At 45.9% G+C, this 24526-nt stretch overlaps 1 protein-coding gene and 1 long non-coding RNA gene across 3 annotated transcripts in view; one reads left to right on the forward strand and one right to left on the reverse strand.

Moving 5' to 3' along the window:
• The window catches only part of VDR (vitamin D receptor), a 363421-nt gene that overhangs the window by 120129 nt on the left and 218766 nt on the right, over nt 1-24526 (reverse strand). The window lies entirely within an intron of this gene.
• The window catches only part of LOC135008889 (uncharacterized), a 55125-nt gene that overhangs the window by 2338 nt on the left and 28261 nt on the right, over nt 1-24526 (forward strand). Inside the window, exons 2-4 of one of the 2 annotated variants that reach the window (XR_010208499.1) lie at nt 13712-13823; nt 16314-16394; nt 19348-19402. This is a non-coding gene — a long non-coding RNA (uncharacterized LOC135008889). The remainder of the gene's footprint in view (nt 1-13711; nt 13824-16313; nt 16395-19347; nt 19403-24526) is intronic. The other variant, XR_010208502.1, reaches the window with a different exon arrangement.

Raw genomic sequence — 24526 nt, forward strand, 5'->3', positions numbered from 1 at the left:
TTTTTATATACATTTTTCTAATTTCACTTCACCAAATTAGACTATTTTGAGCATGTCCATCACATAAAATTCAGAAGAAAAAAAAAATTAAGATTTTACTTACCGGTAAATCTATTTCTCGTAGTCCGTAGTGGATGCTGGGGACTCCGTAAGGACCATGGGGAATAGACAGGCTCCGCAGGAGACAGGGCACTCTAAGAAAGAATTAGGACTACTGGTGTGCACTGGCTCCTCCCTCTATGTCCCTCCTCCAGACCTCAGTTAAGGAAACTGTGCCCGGAACAGCTGACAGTACAAGAAAAGGATTTTGGAATCCAGGGTAAGACTCATACCAGCCACACCAATCACACCGTATAACTTGTGATAACTTACCCAGTTAACAGTATGAACAACAACAGAGCATCAGACAACCTGACGCAAACATAACATAACCCTTAGATAAGCAATAACTATATACAAGTATTGCAGAAGTCCGTACTTGGGACGGGCGCTCAGCATCCACTACGGACTACGAGAAATAGATTTACCGGTAAGTAAAATCTTATTTTCTCTAACGTCCTAGTGGATGCTGGGGACTCCGTAAGGACCATGGGGATTATACCAAAGCTCCCAAACGGGCGGGAGAGTGCGGATGACTCTGCAGCACCGAATGACCAAACACAAGGTCCTCCTCAGCCAGGGTATCAAACTTATAGAATTTTGCAAACGTGTTTGAACCCGACCAAGTAGCTGCTCGGCAAAGCTGTAATGCCGAGACCCCTCGGGCAGCCGCCCAAGAAGAGCCCACCTTCCTTGTGGAATGGGCTTTTACAGATCTTGGATGCGGCAATCCAGCCGCAGAATGAGCCTGCTGAATCGTGTTACAGATCCAGCGAGCAATAGTTTGCTTTGAAGCAGGAGCACCCAGCTTGTTGGATGCATACAGGATAAACAGCGAGTCAGTTTTCCTGACTCCAGACGTTCTGGCTACATAAATCTTCAAAGCCCTGACTACATCTAGTAACTTGGAATCCTCCAAGTCACGAGTAGCCGCAGGCACCACAATAGGTTGGTTCAAATGAAAAGATGACACCACCTTCGGCAGAAATTGCGGACGAGTCCGTAATTCTGCCCTGTCCATATGGAAAACCAGATAGGGGGGGTAATTCCAAGTTGATCGCAGCAGGAAATTTTTTAGCAGTTGGGCAAAACCATGTGCACTGCAGGGGAGGCAGATATAACATGTGCAGAGAGAGTTAGATTTGGGTGGGTTATTTTGTTTCTGTGCAGGGTAAATACTGGCTGCTTTATTTTTACACTGCAATTTAGATTGCAGATTGAACACACCACACCCAAATCTAACTCTCTCTCTGCACATGTTATATCTGCCTCCCCTGCAGTGCACATGGTTTTGCCCAGCTGCTAACCAAATTCCTGCTGCGATCAACTTGGAATTACCCCCAGGGGCTTTTACATGACAAAGCCGCCAATTCTGACACACGCCTAGCCGAAGCTAAGGCCAATAGCATGACCACTTTCCACGTGAGATACTTTAACTCCATGGTCTTAAGTGGCTCAAACCAGTGAGATTTCAGGAAACTCAACACCACGTTAAGATCCCAAGGTGCCACTGGCACAAAAGGGGGCTGAATATGCAGCACTCCCTTTACAAACGTCTGAACCTCAGGAAGAGAAGCCAGTTCCTTTTGAAAGAAAATGGATAGGGCTGAAATCTGGACCTTTATGGACCCTAATTTTAAGCCCATAGTCACTCCCGACTGTAGGAAGTGAAGGAACCGGCCCAGCTGGAATTCCTCTGTAGGGGCCTTCCTGGCCTCACACCAAGCAACATATTTTCGCCATATACGGTGATAATGTTTTGCTGTCACGTCCTTCCTAGCCTTTATCAGCGTAGGAATAACTTCATCCGGAGTGCCTTTTTCCGCTAGGATCCGGCGTTCAACCGTCATGCCGTCAAACGCAGCCGCGGTAAGTCTTGGAACAGACAGGGCCCCTGTTGCAACAGATCCTGTCTTGAGAGGCAGAGGCCATGGGTCCTCTGTGAGCATTTCTTGCAGTTCCGCGTACCAAGTCCTTCTTGGTCAATCCGGAACAATGAGTATTGTTCTCACTCCTCTTTTTCTTACGATTCTCAGCACCTAGGGTATGAGAGGAAGAGGAGGAAACACATAGACCGACTGGAACACCCACGGTGTTACTAGTGCGTCCACAGCTATCGCCTGAGGGTCTCTTGACCTGGCACAATTCTTTTGTAGCTTTTTGTTGAGGCGGGATGCCATCATGTCCACCTGTGGCAGTTCCCATCGATTTGTAATCTGTGTGTAGACTTCGTGATGAAGTCCCCACTCTCCCGGGTGGAGGTCGTGCCTGCTGAGGAAGTCTGCTTCCCAGTTGTCCACTCCCGGAATGAACACTGCTGACAGTGCTTGCACGTGATTCTCCGCCCAACGAAGAATCCTGGTGGCTTCTGCCATCGCCACCCTGCTGCTTGTGCCACCCTGGCGGTTTACATGAGCCACTGCGGTGATGTTGTCTGATTGAATCAGCACCGGTTGGTTGCGAAGCAGAGGCTCCGCTTGACTCAGGGCGTTGTATATGGCCCTTAGTTCCAGGATATTGATGTGCAGACAAGCCTCCTGACTTGACCACAGCCCTTGGAAGTTTCTTCCCTGAGTGACTGCCCCCCACCCTCGGAGGCTTGCATCCGTGGTCACCAGGACCCAGTCCTGTATGCCGAACCTGCGGCCCTCGAGAAGGTGAGCACTCTGCAGCCACCACAGAAGAGACACCCTGGCCCTGGGGGATAGGGTGATCAGCCGATGCATCTGAAGATGCGATCCGGACCACTTGTCCAACAGATCCCACTGAAAGTTCCTCGCATGGAACCTGCTGTAGGGAATGGCTTCGTATGACGCCACCATCTTTCCCAGGACTCGCGTGCATTGATGCACCGACACCTGTTTTGGTTTTAAGAGGTCTCTGACCAGAGTCACGAGCTTCTGGGCCTTCTCCTCCGGGAGAAACACCTTCTTCTGGTCTGTGTCCAGAATCATGCCCAGGAAGGGCAGTCTCGTCGTAGGAATCAGCTGCGACTTTGGAATATTCAGAATCCAGCCGTGCTGTTGTAACACCTCCCGAGAGTGTGCTACGCTGATCAGCAACTGCTCTCTGGACCTCGCCTTTATGAGGAGATCGTCCAAGTATGGGATAATTGTGACTCCTTGCTTTCGCAGGAGCATCATCATTTCTGCCATTACCTTGGTAAATATTCTTGGTGCCGTGGACAGACCAAACGGCAACGTCTGGAATTGGTAATGACAGTCCTGTACCACAAATCTGAGGTACTCCTGATGAGGTGGATAAATGGGGACATGCAGGTAAGCATCCTTTATGTTCAGAGACACCATAAAATCCCCCTCTTCCAGGCTTGCGATGACCGCTCTTAGCGATTCCATCTTGAACTTGAACCTTTTCAGGTAAATGTTCAGGGATTTTAAATTCAATATGGGTCTGACCGAACCGTCCGGTTTCGGAACCACAAACATTGTGGAATAGTAACCCCTTCCCTGTTGAGGGAGGGGAACCTGTACCACCACCTGCTGGAGATATAATTTGTGAATTGCCGCTAACACTACTTCCCTTTCTATGGGGGAAGCTGGCAGGGCCGATTTGAGGTAACGTGAGGGGGCATCACTTCGAATTCCAGCTTGTATCCCTGAGACACAATCTGTATAGCCCAGAGATCCACCTGTGAGCGAACCCACTGGTGGCTGAAATTTCGGAGACGCGCCCCCACCGCTCCTGGCTCCACCTGTGGAGCCCCAGCGTCATGCGGTGGATTTTGTGGAAGCCGGGGAGGACTTCTGTTCCTGGGAACTAGCTGTATTGTGCAGCTTTTTTCCTCTACCCCTGCCTCTGGCAAGAAAAGACGCACCTCGGACTTTCTTGCCTCTGTGCGATCGAAAGGACTGCATTTGGTAATACGGTGCTTTCTTAGGTTATGAGGGAATATATGGCAAAAAATTTGACTTCCCAGCCGTAGCTGTGGAAACTAGGTCCGAGGACCGTCCCCAAACAATTCCTCACCCTTATAAGATAAAACCTCCATGTGCTTTTTTGAGTCGGCATCACCTGTCCATTGCCGAGTCCACAGGACCCTTCTGGCAGAAATTGCGATTGCATTTATTCTAGAGCCCAGTAGGCAAATGTCTCTCTGGGCATCCCTCATATATAGGACAGCGTCTTTTACATGCCCCAGGGTCAGTAATATAGTATCCTTGTCCAAGGTATCAAGTTCCTCAGACAGAGTATCTGTCCATGCTGCTACAGCACTACACATGCAGGCCGACGCAATTGCCGGCCTCAGTAGGGTACCTGAATGTGTATAAACGGACTTCAGGATACCTTCCTGCTTCCGATCCGCAGGATCTTTTAGGGAGGCCGTATCCTGTGACGGCAGGGCCACCTTCTTAGATAAGCGTGTTAAAGCTTTCTCTCCCCTAGGGGAGGATTCCCAGCGTAACCTGTCCATTGGCGGGAAAGGATACGCCATAAGTAACCGTTTGGAAATCTGCACTTTCCTATCAGGAGAATCCCAAGCTTTTTCACATAACTCATTTAACTCATGTGAAAGGGGAAAAGCCACTTCTTGCCTTTTTTTCCCCAAACATATAAACCCTCTTGTCAGAGACCGGGTTTACCTCTGAAATGTGCAATACATCCTTCATTGCTATAATCATGTAGCGGATGGCTTTAGCCATTTTAGGCTGCAACTTTGCATCATCGCCATCGACACTGGAGTCAGAATCCGTGTCGATATCTGTGTCAACAATCTGGGATAGTGGGCGCTTCTGAGACCCTGACGGCCTCTGCGCTGTAGGATCAGGCATGAGTTGAGACCCTGACTGTCCCAAGGCTTCAGCTTTATCCAATCTTTTATGCAAGGAGTTTACATTATCATTTAACACCTTCCACATATCCATCCAATCAGGTGTCGGCGGCGACCCCACATTCATCTGCACCTGCTCTGCTTCCACATAGCCTTCTTCGTCAAACATGTCGACACAATCGTACCGACACACCACACACACAGGGGATGCTCTATTTGAGGACAGAACCCCCACAAGGCCTTTTGGAGAGACAGAGAGAGAGTATGCCAGCACACACCCCAGCGCTATATAACCCAGGAATTACACAGTAACTTAGTGTTTACCCAGTAGCTGCTGTATTAGTGATTTTGCGCTAAATTTATGTGCCCCCCCCTCTCTTTTTACCCTCTTTCTACCGTGATTCTGCAGGGGAGAGCCTGGGGAGCTTCCGCTCAGCGGAGCTGTGGAGAGAAAATGGCGCTGGTGAGTGCTGAGGAAGAAGCCCCGCCCCCTCAGCGGCGGGCTTCTGTCCCGCGATCTTGTGTAAATAATGGCGGGGGCTCATGCATATATACAGTGCCCAGCTGTATATATGCTCTATTATGCCAGGAGGTACTCAATTGCTGCCCAGGGCGCCCCTTCCCCCCTGCACCCTGCACCCTACAGTGACCGGAGTGTGCGGGTTTAATGTGGGAGCAATGGCGCACAGCTGCAGTGCTGTGTGCTACCTCATATGAAGACAGGAGTCTTCTGCCTCCGATTTTGAAGTCTTCTTGCTTCTCTCGCCGGCTTCTGTCTTCTGGCCTGCGAGGGGGACGGCGGCGCGGCTCCGGGATCGGACGACCAAGGGCGAGTTCCTGTGTTCGATCCCTCTGGAGCTAATGGTGTCCAGTAGCCTACGAAGCACGACCTATCCGCAGTTAGTAGGTTTGCTTCTCTCCTCTCAGTCCCACGTAGCAGAGAGTCTGTTGCCAGCAGATCTCTCTGAAAAAAAAACAAAAAAAAAAAAACCTAATAAAATACTTTCTTATTAGCAAGCTCAGGAGAGCTCACTAAAGTGCACCCAGCTCTGACCGGGCACAGATTCTAACTGGGGTCTGGAGGAGGGACATAGAGGGAGGAGCCAGTGCACACCAGTAGTCCTAATTCTTTCTTAGAGTGCCCTGTCTCCTGCGGAGCCAGTCTATTCCCCATGGTCCTTACGGAGTCCCCAGCATCCACTAGGACGTTACAGAAGTATGATTTTAATACCTACCGGTAAATCCTTTTCTCTTAGTCCGTAGAGGATGCTGGGGTAACCAAAAGAACCATGGGGTATAGACTGGATCCGCAGGAGACATGGGCACTTTAAGACTTTGAATGGGTGTGAACTGGCTCCTCCCTCTATGCCCCTCCTCCAGACCCCAGTTATAGGAACTGTGCCCAGGGAGACGGACATTTCGAGGAAAGGAATTATTGTTAAACAGAGGTGAGATACATACCAGCTCACACCTCAAACACGCCGTACAACATGGCATTCAACAGAACTCCAGCCTACGGCCTGAACAATGCCAGCAACAGGATGACTATAACGTAACACAAACTGTGTATAACCAGAACTAATAACTGCAGATACAGTACGCACTGGGATGGGCGCCCAGCATCCTTTATGGACTAATAGAAAAGGATTGACCGGTAGGTATTAAAATCCTATTTTCTCATACGTCCTAGAGGATGCTGGGGTAACCATAAGAACCATGGGGTTATACCAAAGCTCTAGAACGGGCGGGAAAGTGCAGGTTACTCTTGTCAAAGTCGAAAAATATTGCAGTACACACATCACGTACAATCTACACACAGATGGCCTCCGCACGTGTACTTGTTCTGTCGTGCGTGCACATATTCACAATTTGTGTATGGTCGCTCCCGCGGTCTTGCGCATCAGCGCGTGGTGTGGGTATTTACGGTAGGGTTTGTGAACTATCAAAACACATTACATATTTAATCCAAATAGTGCACAATGTACACATAGCCTCCCTGCACCACATCAGAAAGTAACAGCAGTTTAAATGGTTTCAGAACAAAGGGATTCACCTTTACAGAATAGGAGGGGACAGAACAAGGTTATAAGGTGGTGTTTGGTATCCAGCTGAAGGGTATTTTAAGGGTAACATTCCGGTGTTGGTTTGAGAAAGATCGCATGTTCTTGCGGATAGTTATGTGCAAGAGCAGAATATAGATATAAACTGTATTTACTGTACATTATGTATGCGGCGGGAATCCAGAGGAGACCACCCACAAGAGCATTTGGAAAAGACTACCTATTCAAACCGACCTATGACCTCTCCTGTACTGTAAATGTGCATCCCTGTGTCCAATGGACAAAGAGATTACAGTATCTATTGTATTGCTTTTTGGAAGAATTGTATAAAGAGAGCCTGCTGCAGGCCTGGTCAGACACAAGACTCACAACGTTATCTATCAGATGACGGAGGACCGGACCGGGCAGCGCAAGCGAATCCACTCACGTATGTAACATTGACTAGCCATTATTCTGTTGTATTGTATGGTTTAAATTGTAACCCCCTTTCAGCAATAATACGCTGTGGTGTCGGAACCCAGTGGTTTAGCCACAGACTGGTGTCATGTCTTTCTTTCCCTGCTAAGGTTTAAAGTGTAATAGCATCACACTGCATTGCTGCATAAGGTTTAAAGTGTAATAACATCACACTGCATTGCTGCATAAGGTTTACAGTGTATTAGTAACGCATCACATTGCTGTATAAGGTTTAAAGTGTGTTTATTGGGTGTGTACGCGCTGTGTGTACTTTGTACCGTCAGCGCGGCGTTTGTACGCTAAGTCCGTACACAGCACGAGATTTTGTACGCAAATAGCGTACAAAGTACGTAGAGTGTGTATTAAGTACAGCGGCCGCAGCGGCTCCATGGTAAAGTGTATTTAAGGTGTGTTTAAGGTATAGCTTTCATTCCTGCATAGAAAACGGCATTGTCACTCTGCAGCACCGATTGACCAAACATGAGGTCCTCCTCAGCCAGGGTATCGAACTTATAAAACTTTGCAAAAGTGTTCAAACCCGACCAAGTAGCTGCTCGGCATAGTTGTAAGGCCAAGACCCCCCGGGCAGCCGCCAAGGACACGCCCACCTTCCTGGTAGAATGGGCCTTCACCGATTTCGGTAACGGCAATCCAGCCGTAGAATGAGCCTGCTGAATCGTAGAACAGTTCCAGTGAGCAATAATCTGCTTGGAAGCAGGAGTCCCAATCTTGTTGGGATCATACAGGACAAACAGAGCCTCCGTTTTCCTAATCCGTGCAGTCCTGGCGACATAAATTTTTAAAGCTCTGACCACATCGAGAGACTTCGACTCCACTAAGGAGTCAGTAGCCACTGCCACCACAATAGGTTGGTTCATGTAGAACGACAAAACCACCTTCGGCAGAAATTGCTGACGAGTCCTCAACTCTGCTCTATCTTCATGGAAGAACAAATAAGGGCTCTTGTGAGACAAAGCAGCTAACTCCGATACCCGCCTTGCGGATGCCAAGGCCAACAGCATGACCACTTTCCAAGTGACGAATTTCAATTCCACCTTTTGTAAAGGCTCAAACCAATGTGATTGAAGGAACTGTAACACCACATTAAGATCCCATGGTGCCACCGGGGGCACAAATGGAGGTTGGATGTGCAACACGCCTATCACAAAAGTTTGAACCTCTGGAAGGGAGGCCAATTGTTTTTGAAAGAAAACCAATAAGGCCGAAATTTGCACTTTAATTGAACCCAACTTCAAACCCGCATCCACACCTGCCTGTAGAAAACGTCCCAACTGAAATTCTTCCGTAGGAGCCTCCTTGGATTCACACCAAGACACATATTTTCTCCAAATACGGTGGTAATGTTTTGACGTTACTCCCTTTCTAGCCTGCAGAAGTGTGGGAATGACTTCACTGGGAATACCCTTTCGGGTTAGGATCTGGCGTTCAACCTCCAAGCCGTCAAATGTAGCCGCGGTAAGTCTTGATACACGCACGGCCCTTGTTGTAACAGATCCTCTCGTAGAGGAAGAGGCCAGGGATCTTCTATGAGTAACTCCTGAAGATCCGGATACCAAGCCCTCCTTGGCCAGTCTGGAACAATGAGGATCGCCCGAACCTTTGTTCTTCTTAAGACCTTTAGCACTTTTGGAATGAGTGGAAGCGGAGGGAATACATAAACAGACTGAAACACCCATGGTGTTACCAGGGCATCCACTGCTATTGCTTGAGGATCCCTCGACCTGGAACAATATCTCTGAAGCTTTTTGTTGAGACGAGACGCCATCATGTCTACTTGAGGAATTCCCCAAAGACTTGTCACTTCTGTGAAGACCTCTTGATGAAGACCCCACTCTCCTGGATGGAGATCGTGTCTGCTGAGGAAGTCTGCTTCCCAGTTGTCCACTCCCGGAATGAAGACCGCTGACAGAGCGCTTGTATGTCTTTCCGCCCAGCGGAGAACCCTCGTGGCCTCTGCCATTGCCGCTCTGCTTTTTGTTCCGCCTTGTCGGTTTATGTACGCTACTGCTGTTATACTGTCCGACTGGATCAGTACGGGCATATTGCGAAGCAGATGTTCCGCTTGAAGAAGGCTGTTGTAAATGGCTCTTAACTTTAGAACGTTTATGTGTAGACAAGTTTCCAGGCTTGACCATCTTCCCTGGAAGTTTTCCCCCTGTGTGACTGCCCCCCCCAGCCCCGGAGACTCGCATCCGTGGTTACTAGGATCCAGTCCTGGATCCTGAACCTGCACACCTCTAGGATGTGAGAGCTGTGGAGCCACCACAGGAGTGAAATTCTGGTCTTGGAAGACAGAATTATTTTCCGATGCATGTGCAGGTGGGATCCGGACCACTTGTCCAACAGGTCCCACTGAAACACCCTGGCATGGAACCTGCCAAACTGAATGGCCTCATAGGCCGCCACCATCTTCCACAGTAAACGAGTGCATTGATGGATTGACACTTTTGCTGGTTTCAGAATTTGTCTGACCAGGTTCTGAATTTCCAGAGCCTTTTTCTACTGGAAGAAACACTCTCTGTAATTCTGTGTCCAGAATTCCCAAAAAGGACAGTCGCGTCGTCGGAATCAACTGTGATTTTGGCAAGTTTAGGATCCAACAGTGTTGTTGCAGAACTGCCATAGCGAGCGTAATGTTCTGCACCAGTTGGTCCCTGGATCTCACCTTTATCAGTAGATCATCCAAGTATGGGATAATCGTGACTCCTTCTTTGCGAAGGAGAACCATCATCTCCGCCATCACTTTGGTGAAAATCCTTGGAGCCGTGGACAGACCAAACGGCAACGTCTGAAATTGGTAATGACAATCCTGAATTGCAAACCTCAGGTAAGCCTGATGCGGAGGATAAATGGGAACATGTAAGTAGGCATCTTTTATGTCCACGGACACCATAAAATCCCCTTCCCTCCAGGCTGATTTCACTGCTTGGAGAGACTCAATCTTGAATTTGAATCTTCTTAGGTAGAAATTGAGGGATTTTAGGTTCAGGATTGGTCTGACCGAGCCATCCGGCTTCGGGACCACGAACAGGCTCGAATAAAAGCCTTCCCCCTGTTGTGACGGGGGAACCTTGATAATGAACTGATTTTGACACTACTTTTGTATTGCGCCGCATACTACCTCCATGTCTGGAAGAGAAGCTGGTAAGGCTGATTTGAAAAATCGGCGTGGGGGAATGTCTTGAAACTCCAGTTTGTACCCCTGCGACACGATTTCTAAAACCCATGGGTCCAGGTCCGAACGAACCCAGAACTGACTGAAGAGTTTGAGACGTGCCCCCACTGGTGCGGACTCCCGCAGAGGAGCCCCAGCGTCATGCGGTGGATTTTGCAGAAGCCGGGGAGGACTTCTGCTCCTGGGAACCTGCCGAGGCCGGTAATCTTTTACCCCTTCCCCTTCCTCTAGTAACAAAGAAGGAAGATCCTCGGCCCTTCCTGTATTTATTGGGCCGAAAGGACTGCATCTGATAGTGGTGTGTTTTCTTTTGTTGTGAAGGAACGTAAGGCAAAAATTATGACTTACCCGCGGTGGCTGTAGATACCAAATCTGCGAGACCTTCACCAAACAAGACACCACCTTTATATGGCAGATTTTCCATATTTTTCCTGGAGTCAGCATCAGCATTCCATTGATGGATCCACAATGCTCGCCTAGCTGAGACTGCCATGGCATTGGCTTTTGATCCCAAAAGGCCAATATCTCTCGCCGTTTCCTTTAGGTAGGCCGCTGCGTCCCTGATATGACCCAGTGTCAAAAGGACGCTATCCATATCTAGGGTATCCATCTCAGATGAAAAGTTATCTGCCCACTTTTCGATAGCACTACTCACCCACGCAGACGCTATGGCTGGTCTGAGCAGCGTATCCGTGGTGGCATAAATGGATTTTAATGTATTTTCCTGCTTGCGATCCGCAGGGTCCTTAAGGGCTGCCATATCAGGAGACGGGAGAGCCACCTTTTTAGACAAGCGGGATAGGGCCTTGTCCACAATGGGGGGTGACTCCCACTTTTCCCTATCCACAGAGGGAAACGGATACGCCACCTGAATCCTCTTGGGAATCTGAAACTTCTTGTCAGGGCTTTCCCAAATCTTTTCAAAAAGAGTGTTCAGCTCATGAGAGGGAGGAAATGTTACCACAGGTTTCTTTTCTTTATACATACAAACCCTTGTATCAGGAACAGCAGGGTCCTCAGAAATATGTAATACGTATTTTACCGCCACAATCGTGTACTGAATACTCTTTGCTACTTTTGGATCCAATCTGGAATCACTAAAGTCGACATTGGAGTCAGTGTCTGTGTCGGTATCTGTTTCTGCCAACTGGGCAAACGGACATTTTTGTGACCCCGAAGGGGTCTGTACCTGCAATCCTGCATCCTCCACAGATTTCTTCCATGCCTGGTTCTGAGAATCAGACTTATCTAATCTCTTATTAATACGAGCCCCATTAGCATTCAAGGCATTCAACACATTTACCCAATCAGGAGTCGGCGGTGTCGACAGGGTCACTCCCACGGCCGTTTGTGTACCTAATACAGCCTCCTCCAGGGAAGAGAGGAAAATGGCGCTGAGCTTCGTGAGCTGCGAGGACAAAGCTCCGCCCCCTTAATGGCGCGCTTCAGTCCCGCTTTTTTCAAATATATTTTTATACTGTTGGGGGTTAGGACAGTGCCTAAGCACTTATGTCCCCTCTTGCCAGTCCATTTTAGAGATTTATCTGCTGCCCAGGGCACCGCCCCCCTCCTGCACCCTGTAGTGCTGCTGCGTGTGGGAGCATGGCGTGCAGCGTGCGATCGCTGTGCGGTACCTCAGAAAGCCGTCACTGAAGTCTTCTGATCTTCTTCTACTCACCTGTCTTCTGACTTCTGGCTCTGTAAGGGGGGTGACGGCTGGCTCTGGGAGCGAGCATCTAGGCGTACCTAGCGATCAAACCCTCAGGAGCTATTGGTGTCCTGTAGCCAGAAGCAGAGCCTTTGAACTCACTGGAAGTAGGTCTAACTTCTCTCCCCTTAGTCCCACGAAGCAGGGAGACTGTTGCCAGCAGTCTCCCTGAAAATAAAAAACCTAACAAAAGTATTTTCCTAAGAAACTCTGTAGAGCTCCTCAGTGTGCATCCAGTCTGCCTGGGCACAATTCTAAAACTGGGGTCTGGAGAAGGGGCATAGAGCGAGGAGCCAGTTCACACCCAAAGTCTTAAAGTGCCCATGTCTCCTGCGGATCCCGTCTATACCCCATGGTTTTTATGGTTACCCCAGCAGTTCTTGAGGATACATAGGATCTCGGATGATTTAGTGAATACTGAATCCGAGATAGATAAAATGGCTTTGGGTTTTAGGGCACATGGCTATGATTGGTCCGAGTTGATGGCCACGAAATCCAAAGTCCTGAACATCAAGAGATATGAGATCTTATTGGGTACTCAATCTAAATCTCGTAATTTGGGTCAAAGGATTCCGTTTGTACAGAAATATAGTTCCATCAGTAAGCGTATCTCAAAAATCTCCAGGGACACCTGGTCAATTAATGCATCTGACAGGGAACTAGATATATTCCAACAGAATACATTATTACCCAGTTATACACGTAATAGGAATCTGAAGAATCTGTTGGTCCATAACGACATCTCAGGTTTTATACCAACAGCACCACAGACATTCTTATCTAGGAAGCCCGGGTGCTAGAAGTGTGTGGGCTGCACAACGTGCAGTTATATGGAGACAGGCCCAGGATTTTCTCATCCACATTCAGGCAAATTTATAAAAATTGATAAAATACTTACCTGTACCAGCACTTATGTGATTTTCTTTATCAGATGTCCCTGTGGTCTCCTATACATACTGTAGGTAAAACTTCCGGGCAGTTCCATGAGAGAATGGCCATGCATATATCTGCCATCCGGACTGCTCTCGAAAGTGACCATCAAGCTCAACCTGTAGACCGTCATTTTAAACTGTTTAAGCACAACTTGTCCTCTTTAAAATATAAAATTATAGATCAACAGCCAGTTAGCAGGAGGGGAGGTGATAGGAATAAAGCACTTTTACAGAGAGAGGCAAGATGGATCCATCGCCTCAATACACTGGTGCCTGCAGGATTGAATGAGCAGTGCTTTGATCTATGAAAATGCTTGTTGTGCCACAATTTGTATACATTGTTTCTATTATGTTACAACTGTAATTTATGGAAACGGTCAGCAATGCTATCATCCACGATCTCTGTATGAATCTTGCACATTTGAGCACTTTGGGATTTTATCATGTTTGTTTTGCTGGGCTGTTTCCTAGGTAACCGGCGTCAGGACGGGGCAAGGAGCGCCCCACACGTGAGGCGGATGACGTCATCCGGACCCGCCGGACCTGAGGGGACGGAGCAGATTGATCTGTGAAGGTATAAAAGGTATGTTTTGTCTCTATCACTGATTGTTCTGACGAAAGTTAATATAACTAAAAACGTTAACCTAAGGAGCCTTGGTCTCTTGTTTTCTGTGGTTGTGAAAGACCCTTATTGAGTGTTGACAGCCGGAGGGCACCAGCATATGTTGCCCCGGTGCCCTCAGAGAAGCTGTTGCTAATAGAAAAAAACAAATGCTGCGGCACTCAGGGACTTCTGAAAAAAAGATGTATTGAAAAAGTCACATTGAAAAGGACATCAACGTTTCAGGGGTCCTAGCCCCTTTGTCAAGATGTGAGTGTGAATAGAACAGAAATAATTTTTCACCATTAAGATAATGACAACTTCCAGACTTTTAATTGCCCATTCACTTTTAGCGTAATAATGATAACGTAAAAGTTTTCACCCAACGCTTTTTGTCTTAGGCGACTTCTTCAGGGGTGTTAATTTTCCAGAATCATTAGGTTTTCGTATTTTGGTGACAGAAATGGTTTTCATTCATAGATGAATAGTTATATACCAAATGAAATAGCAAACAATTATGATAAAATAAATATAGTAGTTTTGTTTGAGTATTTAGGAAAAACAAATAGTAGTCTTTATTTGAATTCTCCAGAAAGGATTAAAATCTGAATTGGTACTGTGGATTCTTTGCACATTAAATTCAGGCTTAATCCTTAGATAATTATTTTTGAAGATCTTTGTGTAGTATATCCCAGTCTCGAGTTCAAACGTATATGTAGATATACAAAGTATCTGTAAGTGTGCAATGTGTAAAAATAGGCACGTCCTTGTAAACTGGAAGAAAAAAGTACTTAACCACTTAACTGACGATTTCCCCCCCCAAAAAAACACTCCGAAATGGTCGGGATTTTTTATTAGTGAATTAGGTGAAGAACATGAAATTAACCTTATCCAAAATGATTTTAGTTAAATAAAAATATTTATTTTTTTAAATAATTTTTCTCAAACATCAGAACATCGGTCAGGAAAGATCAGTAACATCGTACATCGGTAACATCGGAACTTAATTTTTACCCCCAAAACAGCTGCCAGGTACATAGGGTGGGTCTGGGGGTGGCTTGTTTTACACTTTCTCAGCAGTTGCCATTGTCTACAGCTGCCCTGCCGTGCTGACTGATCAGCAGTGATCGGCAGCACGGCAACACTGAGGGGAGGGTGCAGGGAGGCAGAGGGACATTCCAGTCCCTCTATCAGCAGCAGCAGAGGGAAGTTTCTCTTCCCTGCAGCTGCAAACACTGTCTATCTGACTGCTGGCATCCTGTAAGGCCAGGTCAGATAAGACACTTGCTGGTATGGTCGCATCTGATGCGACCATGCCAGACAAATGGTTAAAACTGGTTTTCTCCTTACACGTATTGATGTAATAGAGACCATCATTGCAACTATCAGTAACCAAATATCAGCCTGCAGAAGTGAAGGAAGTATTACGATAATACTAGGGATTCCGATGGACAGGATGGTGGCGGTCAGAATACCGACATTGGCACCCCAACCATAAGAATACCGACAGCCCCCCAAAATGACCCTAACCCTCCCCTGCCCCCTACCCTAACCCTCTTTTGTGTGTGCCTAGCCCTAACCCTCCCCAGTGGTGCCTAACCCCAACCCTCCTTGGTGGTGCCTAACCCTAACCCTCCCTTCCCCGCTGCCTAAACCTAACCCTCCCCGCTGCCTAAACCGAACCCTCCCCGCTTGGTGCCCAAGCCTAACTTCCTCTTGTAAGTGCCTAACCCTAACCCCCCCTCCCCGATACCTAACCACCCCCTATCCGTCCCTGCACCGTAACCCCCCTTCTAATGCCTAAACCTAACCTCCCACCCCCCCTGGGCGAGCGCGTCCCGCTAAACAAGCGTTCTGGATTCCTGGCATTAGTATTTTGATGCCAGGATCCCGATCTCAATCTGGATTTTGATGCAGGCATTATGCAGCTGGTCATAATTCCGGCAACGGTATTGCGGCCACCGGTATCCTGTCCAGCAGCATTGTAACTATATCCCGTACTAGGTACTGCAACATTTACATTATTAGTCCTTACGCTCATATATGAATCATGCACTTACTGATGGTTTGAGAAATACGGTACTGCTATATATAGCTCTTAGTTCCCCATTCAGGGGTATTATTCGGAATGGTGCACAGAACACAATGATGTGCACAGAAAAAGACTGAACAATCCTTACAGAAAGGTACGGTGAATCTCCACACAGATAGCTGCTAAGCTATCTAAAGAGAAAAAAGCACACTGTCACAGTCTCTATTGATCAGGAAACACATCCCAAGTGAAGATGTTAATATTATTTATCAATGTAGAAATGTAAAATGATTAATAAAAATGGCAATATAGTGGAAAATAAAAGGTATACTTAACAAGTCTGTATCAGTAGCTACACTCAACTTCTAAACAAAGGGATCCCATAGATATCAACTGTTCTAATCATGTCATTACACCTTCCGTCTCATCCATTTCATTAGGAATTGAGCGAGTTTTGGGAAGATGACCTACTCTCTTCCAGAAGTCCATGGGAACTTCCCAAAATTTGTGAGTCGGAATAGGTAGGCAAATGTGGTGAAATAGGTATATTTTATATCCTAACGCAATTCATTTAATGTGCGTCTGAGCGGAATACGGTGCGGTCACTATACCAACGCCAGAAACCTGCCTGGGTGAAATCCCAACAGTTGGCATGCCAACTGACACAGACTATTACCACTCATGGGTGTCCATGACACCCATAGAATGGGAATAAAACCTGTAGTGAGCCACAGAGCCCGCAAGGGTCTTCGTTGCACTTGCACCCCCGCCGGCAACCTAAACTCCGGAATCCCAGCGTCGGTATGGTGACCAGCAGTATCCCAACTGCCGGCCACCCATACCCAACCCATCTGAGCATACTGTATATAAGTAAAGAGTATGTATATTGACTTGGCTCAAAAGAAATAAGAGTTGTGCACATTCAAGAAACAGAATATACCAGTCCAACCAATTTCCTTCAAACTTATGCCAGCAATGGGTGAGTGCGCATGAGAATGCCAAGGCATGCAACTATGCATGGTGCTCCCCTTCGTAAATGATTAACTTCAAAAATATATTTCTACAATAAAATGGCAACCTTTTTGCATTTGATTTACCTCATTGTCTCGTATACACTGTTTATTACCTACTTCTTTCTAGCTTCAAATTCTGCACGTTCTGGTCCTGATACTATGCAGGAGAAGACATGGGACGGCATGTAACGGTGTGTGATTTTTAGCACAGATTCCAACTCGCACCTTTTCGCACTTTGAGAAGGTGCAAGTTGGAGGTGCAACTCGCAAATGTAATGCAGTGCGAGTTTTCAGTAAAAAAACTCAACCTGCATGTGAGGTCTGGTGAAAAAACAGACCTGAAACCTATTGGTTAAATTTGCACCTTGTAATGCGAGTTGCATTATAAGGTGCAAATTTAGACAGAACCATGCACAGATCAGTGAGATCCGTGCATGCTTCTGCCTGTAAAAGTAAAGAAACAGTTAAAAAATAAGAAATAGAAAGGACTAGCAGGTCCCCCCCCAAAAGCATAACCAGCACCGGGCTCTTTGAGCCATTCCTGGTTCCAAAAATACGGGGGACAAAAGAAGTAGGGGTCATCCAGCACCGGGCTCGACTAGCCAGGGAGGTATTGCCACAGCCAGGGGATACTTTTATATAGGTCCCTGAGGCCGCATCATCACACTCCAACTATTCACCCCTGGCCGGGGTTCCCTGGAGGAGAGGGGACTCCTAAAATAAAGGGGTCCCCCCTTTGTGCTTCATCCCAGGCCCTTGGATGCCCTAGGTTGTCCCCGTAAACCGTGGGCTGTGGATGGCAGGCTGATGGCCATAAATGTGTAAAAGAAAATGTAAAAAATAAAAATTGTCTTTTTGTCATGGAACTACTGGTTCCAGCAAGCCTCCCTCGCATGCTGGTACTTGGAGAACCACAAGTACCAGCATGCGGGGCATTAAAGGGCCCGCTGGTACCTGCAGTTCCATAACAAAAGAAATATTCAAATAAAGACACACACTGTGAAAGTATAATTTTATTAAAACACACTTACACATACTTATCTACATCCCATGCCGCCATTCATGTCCCCTTCTCCAGTAGAATCCATTATACTCACCAAAACTACGGTGTAGATCGGTCCTCTTCTTTCCATGTAGGCATCCACAGGGTTAAAAAAAAAAAAAAAAAAAAAAAGAACCTAAAAGACTCCAAGAGCCTGATGCTGGTTGTTTAAATTCGGGGAACCCTACTCAATTTCCCCCCCATAGTTTTGCAAATAGGACCGGCTTAAAGACCCCAGGGCTGGTTATACTTTCGGTGCGGCCTGCACTTTAAAAAAACAAAAGTTTCTTTACTTTTACAGACAGACCGCAAAGTTCACACCATAGGCGATAATGGGTATTTGTCTACTTGATTGGCAGGCGAGGAGCGCACAGCCAATCAGGAGAGCGATATGCCGTGGCGCTCCCTGATTGGCTGCCAGGTCCTCAACTGACATTAGTCAGGAGTAGTCTCTGCATTCTGGGAAAGGGGTTCCATGTGTAAACATGGATCCCCTTTAGGGGTATATTCAATTACCGTCGGGTACATTTGGACATGCATTTGTTGGAATGGATCCGACAAGCCCTATTAAATTGAGTGTCCAAATCAGACTGTCGGATTTGAGCCTAATACGACTGTCTGATTTGGCCGCCGTCCCTGCTGCTGCTGTCAGCAGCTCCCCATGTGTGACATCACAGGAAGCTGTTGGAGGGAGCCGCACATCACGGCACTCAGCCGTGTAGCCAAGTGACGGCCGGGAAGCGCTGCAGCGAGAGAGGTGCCTGGCCGGGGGGAACGCCCATCATAATGTACCTGCCTGCCCTGCTGCCCCTAGCCCCCCGCCCCGTTCCCTCATCTCGTCATCACAATCCTCCTTTTTTTTTTATAGTCGGATTGAGATGGTCGGAAATGGGACCAAAACCTGTAAAATGTAGGGCACTTAGGGGTATATTCAATTCAAGTCGAAACTGCCGTCTTGACGGAAAGATGGCAGTTTTCGACTTTTTCAGGTCAGAAGGGGTTCCAACTTATTCAATCCCCGGCTTTTTTTTTCTTTTTTTTTTTATAGTCGGATTGAGATGGTCGGAAATGGGACCAAAACCTGTCAAATTTGGTCCCGTTTCCGACAGAAGCACGCGGATCGGTGGCTATTCGTGCTACACGTGCCTTCCGACAAGTCGAATTCCACAACTTGTGAGTAAAAAAAGCCGGGGATTGAATAAGTTGGAACCCCTTCTGACCTGAAAAAGTCGAAAACTGCCATCTTTCCGTCAAGACGGCAGTTTCGACTTGAATTGAATATACCCCTAAGTGCGTTGGACCGGGTTTTTCATTTTTTTTATTTTATTTTTTGACACTGTGGATGCCTACATGGAAAGAAGAGGACAGATCTACACCAGATTTTTGGTGTGTATAATTTGTATTTTGTTTGTTTTACAGGTACCCTAATGGATTCTACTGGAAAAGAGGGCGTGAATGGCGGCGTGGGATGTAGGTAAGTGTGTGTAAGTGTGTTTTAATGAAATTATACTTTCACGGTGTCTACCTCTTGTTTAAATACGGGGAACCCTACTCAATTTTCCCCCCCGCATTTTTGCAACCAGGACCGGCTCAAAGAGCCCGGGGCTGGTTATGCTTTTGGGGGGGACCTGAATGTTGTTGTTGTTGTTTTTTTTTTTTTTTTTAACAGTTGCTTTACTTTTACAAACAGAAGCATGCACGGATCTCACTGATCTGTGCATGCTTCTGTCAATCTCGCCAGCCAGAAGCTGGTCTATTTATTGCAATGTTTCAGACTGCAGGAAACATGTGATTTTGCATGTATCTGCAGCCCATTACATTGGATCGACTTTGCAAAATGTGCGAGTTTAGTACTAAACTCGCACATTTGTGCAAAATCGCACCGCATTACATTTGGCCCCATGCAATCAAAGTCTTTCAAACTTGAAAAAGTGCTTGAGGTCATATGCTAGCCTCATGTATGTGACTTGAAGCACAAATTTTCGCCCTTTGTTATTATAGCTCCTGGTATGTGAGCATTGGAGAACCCAATTTTATTTATCCACCTGCCCCTTGTCAACATGGCTCTAAAACGAATTTATAAAGAAATTTGCATTGTTTGCATAAGTGCATTGTAATCCTTCCTATCAATTACAAGTGAGGCTATTATATCTAGGGGTATGGGTCATAGGGTCGACCACACTTAGGTCGACAGTGTCTAGATCGACCTCTATTGGTCGACACCCAAAATAGGTCGACACAATCATTAGGTCGACATGAGCAAGGTCAACATGACAAAAGATCGACATGAGATTTGAAAAAAAAATTGGTGTCGTTTTCTTCGTAGAGTGACCGGGAACCACAATTAGTGCACTGTGTCCAATCGCATGGCTCACTTCGCTCGCCATACTTTGGGCAAGGTGTATTGCTCTGCTGCCGCTGCACTCGGCACAGGTTACCGTTCCAATCGTAGTCCACGTGGATCGTAAAGTATGAAAGAGTTTAAAAAAAAAAAAAAATGTGAACAACTCATGTCGACCTAAAGACCCTGTTGACCTAATGCATGTCGACCAATAGTGGTCGACCTAATGACTGTATACCAAATCTAGAAACGCCTGGAGATAATAAACACATACTGTAAATCAGTGTTTCCCAACAACAGTCCTCAGGGACCACTAACAGTGAAAGTTTTCCAGATCTCCTCAATATCACTAGTAAAATAATTAGATCCACCTGTGGATCTTTTAAAAGTGTCAGCCAGTAATGATTACACTTGTGCACCAACTAGGAGATCCGTAAAACATGTACTGTTAGGGGTCCCGGAGGACTGGAGTTTGTAAACATTGCTGTAAAAGATCATTTATGTCACTGCTTCTAATCTGGGATTACTAATGTCGGAACTTCAGTGTTCATTAAGAATAATGTCATAATATTAAGTATTAACAAATTACCTGGATTCATTCATTGGGCGATATTCAATTGTTATATCGCGCCCGACCTTCAATCTAAAGTGACGGGAGATTGCAGGGCGATATTAAATAGTCCCCTGTTTTCGTGCATAGCGCGCCCATAGCAGCCGGGTTTAAGTGTGTAATGCGGCTAAACTATTGGGCGCAATGCGAAAAGTCTCATTTAGATGTCCAAACGGTTCACTTTTTTGAGCATTTCAGCTCGCCACCCACGGGGTAGCGATCTGAAATGATGATACCGTGCCTGTCGGCAGAAACATCTGAATAGCTGCCGGGGGGCGTGAACGGGTGCGGGAGGGATGGGAAACATTTGAATCTTGCCCACTGAGTAGCTAACTAAGGGGTCTATTTACTAAGCCAGAGGTGGAGATAAAGTGGCCGGAGATAATGTACCAATCTCATTAGTCCCTCACTTCTTTATTACACATATTCAGAACGCGAATGAAACACATTAAAACACAGTGAGAGCATACAAACGCCACACCTAAAATGTACTGGCTGTAAGAGTGGTGGCAATGCTAATGACTGTGCCACCACACACCGACCATGGTTAACATTCCAATAATTTACAAGAGCCAAAAGTAGAATCACATATACAAAAGTCTTTCATAATGAAAACGCTTTTTACAGCTAACGTTTGTATGCCAATTTCAAACTTAACCATTACATACATTCTCAATAAAAGGATATCTTACCTTATACAAACCTTTTTACAGGCTAAAAAGCACTTGTTGCTGTAAGGTTACTAAGTTTAAAAAGTTTCATAGCATACGGAAAGTCTCAATATCTCTAACGCAACCCTATGATGATGGTTTGTCTGAACATTCTTCGTCAGACATTACCTGGCTGATTTAAGCAGGTTAATGGGTTTCAGCGCAAAGTGTAATGGAAGACAATAACCACTTTACAGTTGCCAGAAACACATAGAAAAAGAATTCACTGCGACTAACAGATTACTTAAGGGCAATTGACTTTTACAAAACCATATACCGATGTCACAAAATGTTTTAAAAACAAATAAAAAAATGTAAAAAAATCAATAATTGCATAGGCGGTAAATTTGTTTCATTCATTCACTCCCCAAGATATGGAAGATCATTTCTGCAACATTATAATTTAATATACTGTATGAAAGTGTTTTTTCTTTGATTTTTTTTTTAAAGATAAACCTCTTTCTTAGCACATTATCACCAAAGTCTGGGTTTTATACTGCTAGTATGACTTCTATTATGCTTGCCAGTTCGTAGTTACCAAGTGTTTCATCAAGTTTGGTATTTATCACCCCAATACTCACCTTTGGGATGTCGTCTGTCGGTGTTCCAGCGGCTGTGTACTGAGTGGTGTTGGGCTTCCGGCGTCAGTGACATGACGGCTGGCATCCCGTTTCATCTGATGTTGAGTCAAGTTACAAAGGCAACATGAATAGAGAGTCATGATGGCAGTTTGGTTTAACCAACATATGTATAATGTGCAGAGGTGGATTGAGATGGAAAACCAGCCCGGGAAATTTCTGGAAGCAGCACTAATGGGGGTGGGGTCTGTTTAGGGGGGTGGGATCACTCCTCATAGGGCCTGAAGGTACGCAATTGCGTCTTTTGCTGCAGTTGTGTCCGAGACCATGGGACGATTGGGAACTAAACGTTGCCCTGTCAGAATTTTAGAAGTGGCCCGACATGGGCAGCACAAGAGGTATAACATACCGTGTAGCCATGGCAGCACCACTGGATGGCAGAGTTGCTGTACTGCAGAGATAGAATAACAGAATGAATGGGGACAATGCAGTTTATCAAGTGCAGTGGGCTACCTGTGGGGGGTAGGGCCATGTGACAACACACAAAACAGGCCCCACATACACATTTGCTTACCAGGATTCTTCCTGGTGAGCCCTATGGCCAATCCACCGCTGATAATGAGATTGTGGAGTGGTGGACTCAAGGCTTGCATACCACTACTTGTCTATGGTAACCAGCTGGAAAACTGAAAATAGATGGTATCAGATATGTACTTCTGGGTAACATGAAGAGTAAATCGGCTAGGTGAAAGGTGTTATCAGAAAACTGGTTAGCTAGTAAATAGTAGAGGAGTTATTCTATAAAAGGAGAAATAAACAATTCTCTACAGTAATTTTCATCAATTACACAGTATGTGCTCTGTTCACTAGAACTGTAATTTTTGGATATTTAAAAAGATTATTCCATAGCATTAGTTCAGAGTTCCTTGTTTCCAGCCATCAATATAAAATTAAGTAAACATGTCTATAATTTGAAGCAGGAAGTAGTGTAGCAGATATACCAATAACTTACAGCAGAGACACACGTAGGATACATTTGTTTCTCTGTATTTAACTCCTCAGTGCTAGAAAAGCAAGACTGAGTTAACACCGCCATTTAACTCAGTGCTGAAATAAGTGCACTATGGCTACATTAGAAAGCTGGAAAGAAATGTGAATAAATACCCAAACCATTATTTCTTCATTGTTTGACATTTATTGGACATTTGGGTACCTGACAGTTATGAGCAGGTTTACAAAAATAAAAATTACAGCTGTAATCCCATGTGTTACCACCATCATAAAAAGTACAGTAACTAGATCCAAAACCAAGACATGTAGTATTGGGTGGAGTTAAATGATTAATACTGAATATTAATTATCTAGGGTTCAACAGCTGTTTTTGTCTTTTTTTTTTGCGAGAATTCTTGTGAACAGTGTAGCTAGAGAGGAAAGATCCAGTTACCATACCTTGCGACTACCTCGCTTTTACCAGGACAGTTTACATTTTTTAGGTCAGTCCTCTCTTTCATATTCCCTAATGTCATCCCTAATGTCATGTCTGGTGCTCATCTAGGAGCAGTGTTAGACAGGCCTGTCAGGGGGCCAGGGTGTTCCCCGGTTAGGTCCACTGACTCAATGCCTACACAGTTGGGAGGGCGGATGCTTTCTTCAAAGGGAGCCCTCTAACATAAAGCACGAGACGCAGGGGGCCACCCCCTGTCTGTAATGAATGTTATGAGTTTTATATTTCAAACCCATACTCCTTTATTTTGATTCAGTTAATTCGAGTTGCAGCACTCAGAGGAAGGTGAGGCGGAGCCTTCTGCATCTAATGTACAGTAGGGTCACATTGTACGTCTGGACGCCCATAGCTGTGCCATTTCTCAGTGGGGGTGAGCTCCATTACAGTATACCGTATTGTGTACAAGCAGTTATACATGGCTGCCTGCATTTGCTTTTCTCCATCTCATCCTCATTTCTCTCTTTCTCTCCCATTCTTCTCAATCTCTCTCTTTCCCATTTCTCCCTCTCACTTCACCAAAAATCTGTTTCCTCACCCCATCTCCCACTCTCTACCTCATCTTCCAATGTTCCACGTCTCTCTTCCTCACATCCCCTTCTTCGTAATTTCTCTTTTTCTCTTCCTCATATCTCTCCTCCCTTCTGTCTATCTAGATTATTTATTTATTTTTTCTTGATACTATTTTCTTCTTAATTACAAATATATAGTGAGGGGGGCTGAGGTGGTCCAATTAATTTACATGATATAGATCTGCATGGAACTCTTCTGTCTTGAGGTAGCCTCATGGATGTGTACACAGACTTCTGAGCATGAACGCTGCATGCGGACGGAGATGGGACACTTGTTACAGCCGTA

Source organism: Pseudophryne corroboree, chromosome 2, assembly GCF_028390025.1.
Source record: "Pseudophryne corroboree isolate aPseCor3 chromosome 2, aPseCor3.hap2, whole genome shotgun sequence".
NCBI lineage: Eukaryota > Metazoa > Chordata > Amphibia > Anura > Myobatrachidae > Pseudophryne > Pseudophryne corroboree.